Below are 11,618 nucleotides of genomic sequence, written 5' to 3'. Positions count from 1 at the left end.
TCCCGAGGAATTCCTTCCTCTTCGTTTTCATCACCACAGTGTTAAAAAAGTTTTGAAAAACTTAGGTCAATGTAATGAATTCGAGGTGCAGAAGAGTAAGTGAAATGCTCCGCCGTTTCATTCAAATGCTCTGGCACAACTAGCTCAAAGTAGCAATAAGCATGAAAACCTGATAGCTGCAGCCGTTTCATTCAGATTTCCTAGTTGTAACTGGCTCCACAGAAGAGACAGACTCGAAAGAAAGAAAAAGGATAGTTACATAACAAAATAATGATATCCGAGGCAACAATGATATCCGAGACAACAACCCTGGAATCACCCGATTTTTATACAGTGGGACTGACTCAACACAACAAGACAGACCCTTAAGCAAAAAGACTGACTCAAGACAATGAGACAGACCCAAATCAAAACAAAGAACTGACTTAACACCCAAGCTAGAAATTACAAAACCACATTCGCAAATGCTCCCGACAGTGCGTGCCAAACGCCACATCTGAAATACACCGAGCGCCGCCCGCAGGTGGTCCAACCCTTGATCACATACTTGTAGTATCCTTGAAGTTCAACAACTCTGTGGTAACAGACTTTGCTGAGGTGGGTGGGAGGATGACCTCATTGTTGATCAAATCTTGCACTTCATGGCGAAGACGGAAACAACCGTCGGTGCTGTGACCGGTTTGCTGATGGTATGCGCAGTACAAGGCAGCATCATGTGTGAGGGGGAGATTCTTCGGAAGAGGTCGAGGTTCGAGGGGTTTAAGGTGCCCCTTTTTAGCCAGAATTTGAAATGCCCTAGACAAAGGCATGTAGAGGGCATGAAAGACTCTGCGTCCTCGAGGCAGATTCTTCGAAGTCTGAGGGTTCTTGCTAGACGTACCAGCGAAAGGGTCGGCAGGCACTGCCTTGGCTTTTTGATCTTTTCCTGGTGCAGGGTTGGGAGCAGAAGGGACTGTTCTGGCATGACGGGGCCTATCCCGATTTTCCGCCTGGCTTGAACTATCCTCGGCTGGAGTAGGGAAAGCATCATCCACAGCTTTAGTCATGACTGCGAATACTTGCCGCTTATTCATCCCTCCGGTTTTCAAAGCCTCGACAGCCCACAACAGTTGTTCAATGGGATCAGCATCTGTTCCCACTTTGTTCTTACCTCTAGCCTCAGCCTGATCGAGGGTTTGGGTTGCTATATCAGAGCGGAACCTGGTTGTTGTTGGCACATCATGGTCATAGCTTGGGACAGCCTCAGGTTGGCTGAGCTTGATCATAGTTCGCCCTAATAGTGGGGGCTCCTGCGGTACAAAATTCCCGGCATATGGTGCATTTGGTGGTGGAGCCGACATCCCATAGGCCAGATTGGCCACAGATCTCTGGAGGTCGCCGATCATTCCCATTAACTCAAACGTGGTGGGTTCACGTACTTGAAACATCTGGGGTTCCCAGGTCAGGCACGTAGCAGGTGACCTGGGCGGATGTGGTACTTCAACATTGGTCTCACTTTGCAGGGTGATTCCTTGGTCTAATGCGGCTGTCATAACCACGATTTCCTCTGAACTTTGGGTCATCATAAGTCTGCTGAACTTGAACGGTGACTGACGGATCAGATATTTGTCTTGCCTCAACAAAGAAGAACATTGGCTATTCTGAACTAACTCTCTGAACTGAAAGAGAAAACACGCAGCGTTTCAGCCCAATCAGAACAGACACAAGCATAGCTGAATAACTGTACTCTACTACTGATCACTGTTCCCCAAAATCACTGCCCCAAAACTGAGTCTGATACCCGCAGATATAACTAGTTCCCCAAAATACTGATACTGATGCCCTCAGGCCTGGTACTTAAACTTGCAAACTGATATGTGCGTTTCTATAGAGATACACTCTAAAAGCACATAGCAAGTAAATGAGAACCAAAACACCCCTATGTTGGGGTAGGGTTTCCCTGTCCTATTTTGCCAGGAGCTAGGGTTTCACTATGCACGTAGCGGTTTCAAACAACCTAACATCGAGTAAGCAACCTGTCCTAGTTTGGAATGGTCACTATGGATTCCGAATATGCACTAGGTCGAATGATCAAAAGGGTGCCCCAGTGACAACCGGGGTTTGTGTTCCCATACTGGCAGAGCCCATAACCGGTCAGCCTTATGGTATGCTTTGACAAAGCACGCCTCCGAAAAACCGTTCAGGAATAGCAAATGGCAAACACGGTGTCCTACGCGTACCAATGCACATGCAATGCAAAGAAATACATAAGTGTAATCAAAACATGATATCATGCGTTCGAGTCAAGTTCTCTAAACTCCCTAGCAGAGTCGCCAGAAATTGTAGACGTGCCCTTGGGACCCATGCTACAGTTCGGACTCGATTTGTGTCGGTTCTTAATCTGATCTCACAATGTGCAATGTGAGATTGATAAATCACCAAAGAGTCCAAATCCGGCAAATCGTTTTGGAAAACTGATTTTTGTAAAGAAGTGCCAAACATGGACTGCTTTGCCAGATACAGAGTCGCCACCTAAATATTTTATTTTGGGAGAATTTAGGAAACCTTGACTCGTTTGCCTATGGCCATGTGTCCGTCATCCCCAAAGTTGCCTCGGCTCGGGAACTTGGGTACGATTGGGGAAGGTCAGCTATGAGCACCCCCTCTCGCTCGATCTGAAGATCGGCCTCTACTAGCCATGATATCTAGCTTTGAAAACACATGCGTTCTTATTCCACTTATTAGCCAAGATTTACTACGTGATGCGCGCAGCAAAACAAGTATAGACTAGATCGCCTAATTTGGAACAAAGCATCGCATATCTGTTTGTTTGAAAATGATTTGAAATTTGCTACTCACGAGTAGGCTAAAACAAGGATTTCAATGAGTTGTTCCAACTCAAACAATCCAACCTTCACCCACAGGCATTCAGGCAGTAATATCATGTAAGCATATAGTCGCATGGTAGACATGCTGTCATGTTAGCATTCACATTCATGCAAGATACTAAAGCATAAATACTTACATTGTACTCCGTGCCAAAACAATGAACTAGTTAGTAATCATACATGATCCTAGTTCATGTTAAAAATGGCTAATGTATCGCATACAAAATGTCATTAGAATAGGCTCGGCTAATCTAAGGATGACATGTGAAATACAACAATTTGATGCACGTAATCAAGTTTGGAATTCGAAATACTATGCAGTTAGCATGATGCGCCGAGCCTGGTGCATGCAAGACTGATGAATGATGCACGCATGCACAACATAAGGTATGCTAAATTAAACGTGCCCTAACACTAACCATCAAAGCAGGTAAGTAAAAGGGAGAAAGAAGTGGGGGTTGGAAGACATGCACACACGCACCCACACTTATTACAAATTCGCCCTTGCTCGGAGGGACCAAAAAAATAATACAATTTAATTAACCTACAAGCTAATTAAATATTATAGACAATTAACTAGTTAAGCAAATTAACTAAGCTAATTAAGCAGTAAAAATCAGCCTCGGGAAGAGGGTCCAATGCATGCACGCTCAGTTTCGCTCGGAAATCTACCACCATGCACAAGTTGCCTCTGTTTTCCCTGCTCTACTCCTCTGAAAATGGCACAATTCCCAAGGAGCACTCTCTGGACATTGTGGAACACCACCGGCCAAGGGGAATGGTCACTGGCGATGGCAGGGTGGTCATCGACCATATATGGAGCTATCAGCCATCCATAAATGGTCGATCGGCACTTGGCGTAGTCGACCGGCCAAAGCTTCCTGCAAAATTTGTTTTGACAGCAGCAGAGGGCAAAACAAGGCATGGCAATGCATTTCAAGCAATGTTTGCACCAACCACACTCCTTATCATATTCATGACTCAAAGGGGCATGGTACTCGATTTTTGGACCACCAATCGCGCATTTCAATGCGTGATGGCTCAAGAACCAAGTATGCATTTTCAATGTGGAATGAAATGCACACAAACAAACAATGAGCTCAACCTCTATCATACTCAATTCAAGAGGCAAAGCATGCATACCAATGCCATGCAACTTAGGCATGTGAGCTAGTATGCAACATGACAATGCAAACAAACACACAAGGCATGAAGCATCAATGCTAGCCAACAAACATACAAGATGTAATACAGATGTTGAGGCACACAAACAAGCATGTGTTGGGCCAAGTATGCAACAACATACAAGGCTAATGGACATGCAAGACATGATGCAATCAAAGCATGCAAAGTGTAAGACATGTAACAACATGTAAAGAGTGGGAGTGGACTTAGACTAATTTGGGCAGCTCTCAACGAGGTCCCAAAATAGTGGCCAAAAGCCACAGAAATGAGGACCAAAACACATACAAACATGCATGCATACAAGGTCCAACACTTAGGCATATAGGGACAACTTTTAAGCACACTTAAAAGAGGAACACCATGGGCATATGGCATGCATTATAAACTCTGAAATCATGTTATAAAATGATGCCAAATCAATCTAAACAAGGCAATGAAAGCATGCAAGCAAAGTCCGAGGTCTAAGGCTCACCAAAGAGGTATCGAACTACCCTTAACAAAACCAAACATGGCATGAATTGAATGACCAAAATCAGAGTTTTAGCATGCTAAAACGAAGCCAAAAACACAACGACATGGCATCCTTCAGGCCTACACATGATGGCATACGCAATGGCACATTCATGGAGCATTAAACATGAACTCTTTAAGGCTTTGAAGGAACACCAAATGCAAGCATACAAGAATGCTAAATGGACTGAAATGGCATGACAAGTGGTTCCAAACCACTGAAACAAAGCAAGGATGGCATGCTAGAGGGGTCAATGCTCAAGGCATACAAGGGGAATTAAATGGTAGCTATACAAAGCAAAGCATGGATGACCCAAATGACTAAAAATAGACCTTTAGCATGCTAACACACGCATAAAAGCTTCACAAAACTAGGACTAAATCATGCTAGAACAAGGCTCAAAGCACAAAGCATGTTAAGGCTAAAACATGGCATTACAAGACAAGTATGCAAGGCAAGCATGGTGTGTCTAAGCCAAGTAAAAACAGAGGTAGAACATGGCAAAATACTACCAAATACCTACTGAAACATGGCCAACATGGTCTCAAAAATGTTGCTCACACATGAGGCTTAAATGGCACATATTGAAGACAACAAGGAGAGGGGGGTGGCCCTCTCCTTCTTGGGACCTTAAGACACCATCCTCACCACTGAAATCCCTCAAGATTTCAGTGGTTAGGAGGCCCAAACAAGGTGGTCCCGGAGCTCACCAAAATAGCACAAAAATAGGGCCTAACAAGGCCCAAGAGGGGTCAAACAACCCCAAACAACAAAGCAACCTTAAGAAAGTATTTTAAGCAGGTAAAAATAGAAATTTTATATGCTATACCCTGAGCACAAAAACAAATGCAAGGTAGGCAAAAAGACTATGCAAAGATGGGGTAAAAAGGGCAAGAATCTTACCCTTGAAGACCTTCTTCACAAGGATCACTCCAGCAGCTTTCTTAACTCCAAACCAGCTCAAAAACTTCAAGGACAACCCCCCAATGCCTCAACAACCAAGGTAAGGTGTAATGGTAGGTGTTTGTGTGCAATAGTAAGGACAAACACACACTTAACTTACAAGGGAGAGAGGAATAGAGATAGAATAGGCACACACTTTTAACCCTAGAAAAAAACCAGACCTCTGGAGCTTTTTTCTAACCCCCAAGGAAGGAGGAGAGGCCTCCTCTTTATAGAAGATCACTCTTGCAAAGCTTACAAAACAAGCTTGGCAAGAGTGAAATCCCTCCATACACGTGTATGGAGGGGGGAAAAGGTGTATGCCAGCTAGCACAGCTAGCATAAAAATATCTGCAAAAGCAGATGCACAGTGATCGGCCAGTCAAAAATGCTATTTTGACAAAATAAATGGCCGACCGACCATCTAGAGTGCCGACCGGCCAAACATTTGGCCGATGGCAACAAAACACTGGCCGGTGGCCTCAAGCCATGGCCGGTGATGTGTGGGGATGGCCCACAAGCCATTTCTTGCCCCTCCAAGGCAAAACACAAATGTTTGGTGCAAAACCAAACACAAAACAGTCGAGTCGAGAGATCCTGAGGCAAGGCGCGTGGCCGAGACCTCCGGGGACTCAAGACGAACACAAACATGGATGATTACCGAGTGTTCAAATGGTGACGTACAAGTCTTGAGGACGGTTAAAAATGGGGTGTCTACATAGATCATTCCAAACAATCCCTTAGTACCGCCAACCCATTTACCAACACAACCCAACCAACTACTTACCCAACCTGAGCCTACAAACGAGTATTCCATTGCAGACACCCCATTTTTGACCGCCCTTACGACTTAGACGTCATCGCTTGCATACCCAATGATGGGTGTATATGCTTGTTAAGTGCTCGAAGTCTTCAGCAGAATGCCACAGCTTTGAGCCTTTCAAACCTTGCACCCCTATTGCCTTGTTTTTGGACCAAAACCTTGGATTTTCAAGCTTGCAACCTCTGGTGGCCTGTCGGCCACGGCTACGGGCTGTCGACCACTGCTTCTTGTTGTCGGCCACTGATGTGGCCTGCCAGCCACCAGTAATGGCCTGCCGGTCACCAATGTGTTTTGCAGATATTTTGTGACAGCTGTGCCAGCTATTTGCACAGATGCTTACATCTGCTCCCACGCATATGGCTGTATGTTTTTTAGGGAGGCTCATGTTGCTCTATATATAAAGGACCTCCCCTCTTGCGATGGGGTTAGAAAAGTTTTGGAACAAAATTTTTCCTCTATCTCTCTTGCAAACTTCTTAACCTTTGCCTATACATTCTTTACCTTTGCACGTACACTCTAAACCAAACCTCTCCATCTTTGAGCTGAGGTACCTTTGAGCCTTGTTTGAGCTCTTGAGGGTGTGTTTGCCTTGTTTTATTGCTTGAAAATGATCTCCTCTTCAAGAGGTATAAAGCTTTGCCTCTTTACTTGTTTTAATCACTCTTTTTCTTACTATTTTCCAACTATTTTTGGACTGTAAAAACTCTGTATTTTTGGGCAAAAACTTGGGTTTTAAGGCCAATAGAGGTTGAGGGTGGTTCACCCTTATTTACAACTTGCTTTCAAGGCTTTTACCCTTGTATTTCCCACCTTTGCACTATCTTTTTTTGAGCTTTTAAACACTAATTTTCAGAGTTATTTCAGTGGCTAAAATTATGGTTTGAAGTCCAAAATTAGAGGGGTTAGCCTCCCCTCCTTGTGTTTTGTTTACTAGCCTAGCATGATCTACGTTTTAGCTTATTATTCTAGCTATTTTTGTCTTAATTCCAGCATACTTTAGGACTTATTTAGCACTATTTTAGGACTATTTTTAAGTGTTTGTTGCATTTGAGCTTTGTTTTATATGCTTATAGTGTAATTGTCCTCATAAGCTTGGTGTTTTAGGCATTAGACACCATCTTATTTGAGTTGATAATGTATATTTATGGCTTTCCATACTTGTGATCACTCTTAATCACCTCTGCAACCTCCCTCCTTTCTTAGCTTTTTGTTTTGCTTTGAAAGTGGTTTCAAACTACTTGTTTGTTTAAGTATGAGATTGAGATGTCATGCTTAATGGTTTAATCCCTTTGGGGGTTCATTACCAATGGTATGATTGCTCTTTTATGTCCAAAGCAACACTTGGTTTGAGCCCTCTTTCCATTAGAGGACTTAAATTCACCTTTTGGACTTAATTAATTAAAGAATGGATGGTGATCTAAAATGAGGTAATAAAATTGGTGATTAAAAAAGGTGTAAGATAATAATTTGGTTTTAGGTTCAATCGGATGTTAGGTGAACCCTTAAGTCTTAAGTCGTTTCATACTCATTAGTGATTGAAACGGTTCAAGATTTATTGTCAACTACTTCCCTTGATCTTTCATGATAGGGAAGTGGTTTTGAGAGTCTTGTTTTGTTGCATTTATTGAAATTGCACGCTTGATTCATAAGCCATCATGCAATGAAATTGCATTCATTGGTGGTTTGTGAATTAAATTTACTACTTCTTTGAGCTGTTCAAATGATATGGAGAGGTGAGTTATACAAACAACCCTTGAAAATATACTGTCTCTGCTCCATTTGCTATATGTTACAATAGAAAAGCCCAGTCATCAGTGGCTAGCAAGCCACTATTGGTGGCCGGCAAGCCATCATCAGTGGACGGTAGGCCCTCTACCGACCACCAGTGCAAAATCAAGCAGTGTCCTTTTGAAGCAGAACAGAGTTGATTCTGAGGTGGAAATTAGTGCAAGTGTTTAACTGTGCAACAGAGGCATTTGGTAATAGAAACAGTGACTTTTTCGGGTGGAAACCACATTCATGCATGAGCCCTCCATCGATCCTCGGGATCCATGTTGTAAATATATTAGTGTTGTGATTAAAATAGTGGCTTTGGAATTAATTTGTTAGAATATCTAATTCATCTTGTGTTGTAATTATTTTACTTAGCTAGATTAGTTAATTAATTAGTTCATTTGGTTTGTAATAATTAGTTAATTAATTTAGCTAAATTATTCATTTGTTGTTGTAATAGCTAGGTAATTAGTTAGCTAGTTAATTCATTTGGACCCTCCTGTACGAGAGCGCAATGTTGTAATAATGTGTATATCTTCTAACCCCATGTCTTTCTCCCTTTAATTTACCTACTTATGATGGTTAGATTAGAGCATCATGTTTTGTTTAGCATAATACATGTTTGCATCCACTTGTTTTGCATGCACTGAGGCTCAGTTCATCATTCTAATTTGTATTGTCATTTTAATACTTCTTTGAATACGTGTTTAGACTACATTCTATCAAATTGATTTATATCCCATATTAATAGCCGAGCCTAATAATTGCATATCGCATGTGTTACATTAGTCATATTGCATAGTTAGGATCATGCATTATTCTATCTTTGTCATCTTTTTTTGGCTTGGAGTACTAGGTGAGCCTTTACTTGCTTTAGCATATTGCATGTGTGCGATTGTTGCTATGTTTAGCATGCTTACCATGAGTCTAAGTGCTTAATCGATAAAATTGCTTGAATACCTGTGGATGAAGGCTAATTGCTTGAATTGGAATAATTTGAGTAATGTTCATATGCGATCACTTTTTCAAGTGGTGCATATTCAAAACAATTTTCAAAACAAACATGAATCGAAATGTTACAATTCTTGCAAGTTAGTCTATACTTGTGTGTGTGCATCACATAGTAATGTTAGGCTAATAAATCGAAAGAAGAGCATGTATTGTACATAAGATTCCTATCATGATTAGTAGAGGCCGATCTTTGATCAGGCGAGCGGGGGTGCTCAATTCATGACCTTCCCCTCTCATACCTAAGTTCCCGAGCCGAGACAATCTTGGTGATGACAGACACGTGGCCTTTGGAACAAGTCATGGGTTTTCTAGATTTTCCAAAACTATTTAGGTGGCGACTCTGTATCTGGCAAAGCAGTCCATTTTTGACAATTTGATTCAAAATCAATTTTCCAAAAGATTTGCCGGTTTGGGACTCTTTGGTGTTTATCTATTTTACATTGCACTGGTGAGATCAGATTCAGAACTATGGGAGTCCGATACTGTAGGGCTTATTCGTCTTCCAAGAGAGGGCATGAAAAGTCGAGCTACATTTATCCCCTACACATGAGCCCAACCCCAGCCCAACCCCAGCCATGAAAATCCTTCTGGACAAGAGGCATCTCAAACTCTTTGAGCCACGACTACTCATCGACCCACTTCCACCAAAACATGACCCCACCAAATACTATGTCTTCCATCAACAACTCGGTCACGAAATCGACCGGTGTTTCTGTAGACACCCCATTTTTGACCGTCCTCAAGGCTTGGACGTCATCGTTTGAACACGTGATGATTATCCATGCTTGTGTTTGTTTTGAGTTTCGAAAAGTCTTGGCTGCACGCGTTGCCTTAGAATCTCTTAACTTCTCTGTTTTGTACTTGGTTGCACCAAGAGCTTGTGGATGTGTTCCTGAGGGAAGGGGGTAGCCTGTCGACCAAGTCTCCTGCCCACCGGCCACCTTGATTTTCAATCGGCCAAATATGATGGCCGGCCGGCCAATTTGACTGCCGATCGACCACTTTTATGGCCGGCCGGCCAAGTGTGGTTTTCAACAGATATCTCTGTAGACAGCTGGCAGCTGTCATTTTAGGCCATACCCCAGCCCATACCTGGACGTGGGAGTTCTGAGGAGCTGCAGATTGATATATTTCTATATCAATCAAGCTCTTTAACACACAAAAAAAGAGAGATACAACTTTGAGCAAAAAAATCTCTCTCTCTCTCTCTACATTTTCTGCCTCTCTCTCTAAGGTTTAGGGCTTGTTTGTGCTCAAAAGTGCATTTTCTTTGCACTTTTGCATACAAACACCTAGTTCTCTACTCCCTTTATTGAGCCTAAGGTCCTTGGAGGTGATTTTTGGGGTGATTTGAAGCCCTTTTTTGGTCCAAAAATTGCTGATTTGCTGCTGTGCTTCAAGGGTGAGCTTTTACCTCTTTTAAGCCTTATTTTCATAGCTTGTTTTTCCATACTTGAAACTATTTTTGAGCTTAACATATAACATAGAAAAGTCTTGTTTTTATCTACCCTAAATAGTTTCTTAAGGGTGTTTTAAGCTTTGGGGTTGTTTGACCCCTCTTAAGGCTTGTTTGGCCCTTGTTTTGTGCCGTTTCGGTTGAGCTCCGAGACCTTTGTGTTTGGGCCTCCTCACCACTGAAATCTTGAGGGATTTTAGTGATGAGGATGGTGCCTTGAGGTCCTAAGAAGGAGAGGGCCACCCCCTCTCCTTGTTGTCCTTGAAAAGGGTCATTTTTGCCTCTTGAGGGAGCATCTTGTTTAAGTGTATGTTGGCCATGCTTTAACTAATTTTTGTGCTTATTATGTCATAATATAGCTCTGTTTTCAGTTGGTTTGGACACACCTTGCATGCCTTGTATACATGTCTTGTAATACCACATTTTTGCCTTAACATGCTTTAGGTGTAGACCCTTGTTCTAGGATGATTTAGGCTTAGCTTTGTGAAGCTTACATGCATATTTTGATGTGCTAAGGGACTGTTTTAGGTCATTTGAGTCATTCATGTCTTGCTTTGTATAGCTACCATGCAATCCCTCTTAAATGCCTTAAGCTTTGGCCTCTCTAGCATGCATTACTTGCATTGTTTCAGTGGTTTAGAACCACTTACCATGTTATTTCAGTCCTTATAACATGCTTGTATCCTTGCCTTTGATGCCTCTTTGATGCCTTATGAGGTTGTGCCTTGTGCTCCATGTTTGGTCATTGTGCATGCCCTTGAATTTAAGTCATTTAGATGCCATCTAAGTGGTCTTTAGGCTTTGTTTTAATATGTTAAAACTCTGTTTTGATCATTTAATTCATGCCATGTTTGGTTTTGCTAAGGGTAGTTCAATACCTCCTTAGCTTGCCTCAAGTATTTGGACCATTATTGCATGCTTTGCTTGTTTTGATTACTTGGTTTGGCACCTCTCTTTCATGCAATTTCAGAGCTTATGATACATGCCATATGCCCATGTTTGTCCTCCTTTAAGTGTGCTTAAAGGTTGCTTATTTGATGCTTAAGTGTT

The sequence above is a fragment of the Camellia sinensis genome, chromosome 5 (assembly GCF_055761805.1).
Source record: "Camellia sinensis isolate YWXY chromosome 5, ASM5576180v1, whole genome shotgun sequence".
Classification (NCBI taxonomy): Eukaryota; Viridiplantae; Streptophyta; class Magnoliopsida; order Ericales; family Theaceae; genus Camellia; species Camellia sinensis.
Note: the sequence above shows the minus strand (reverse complement) of the source record.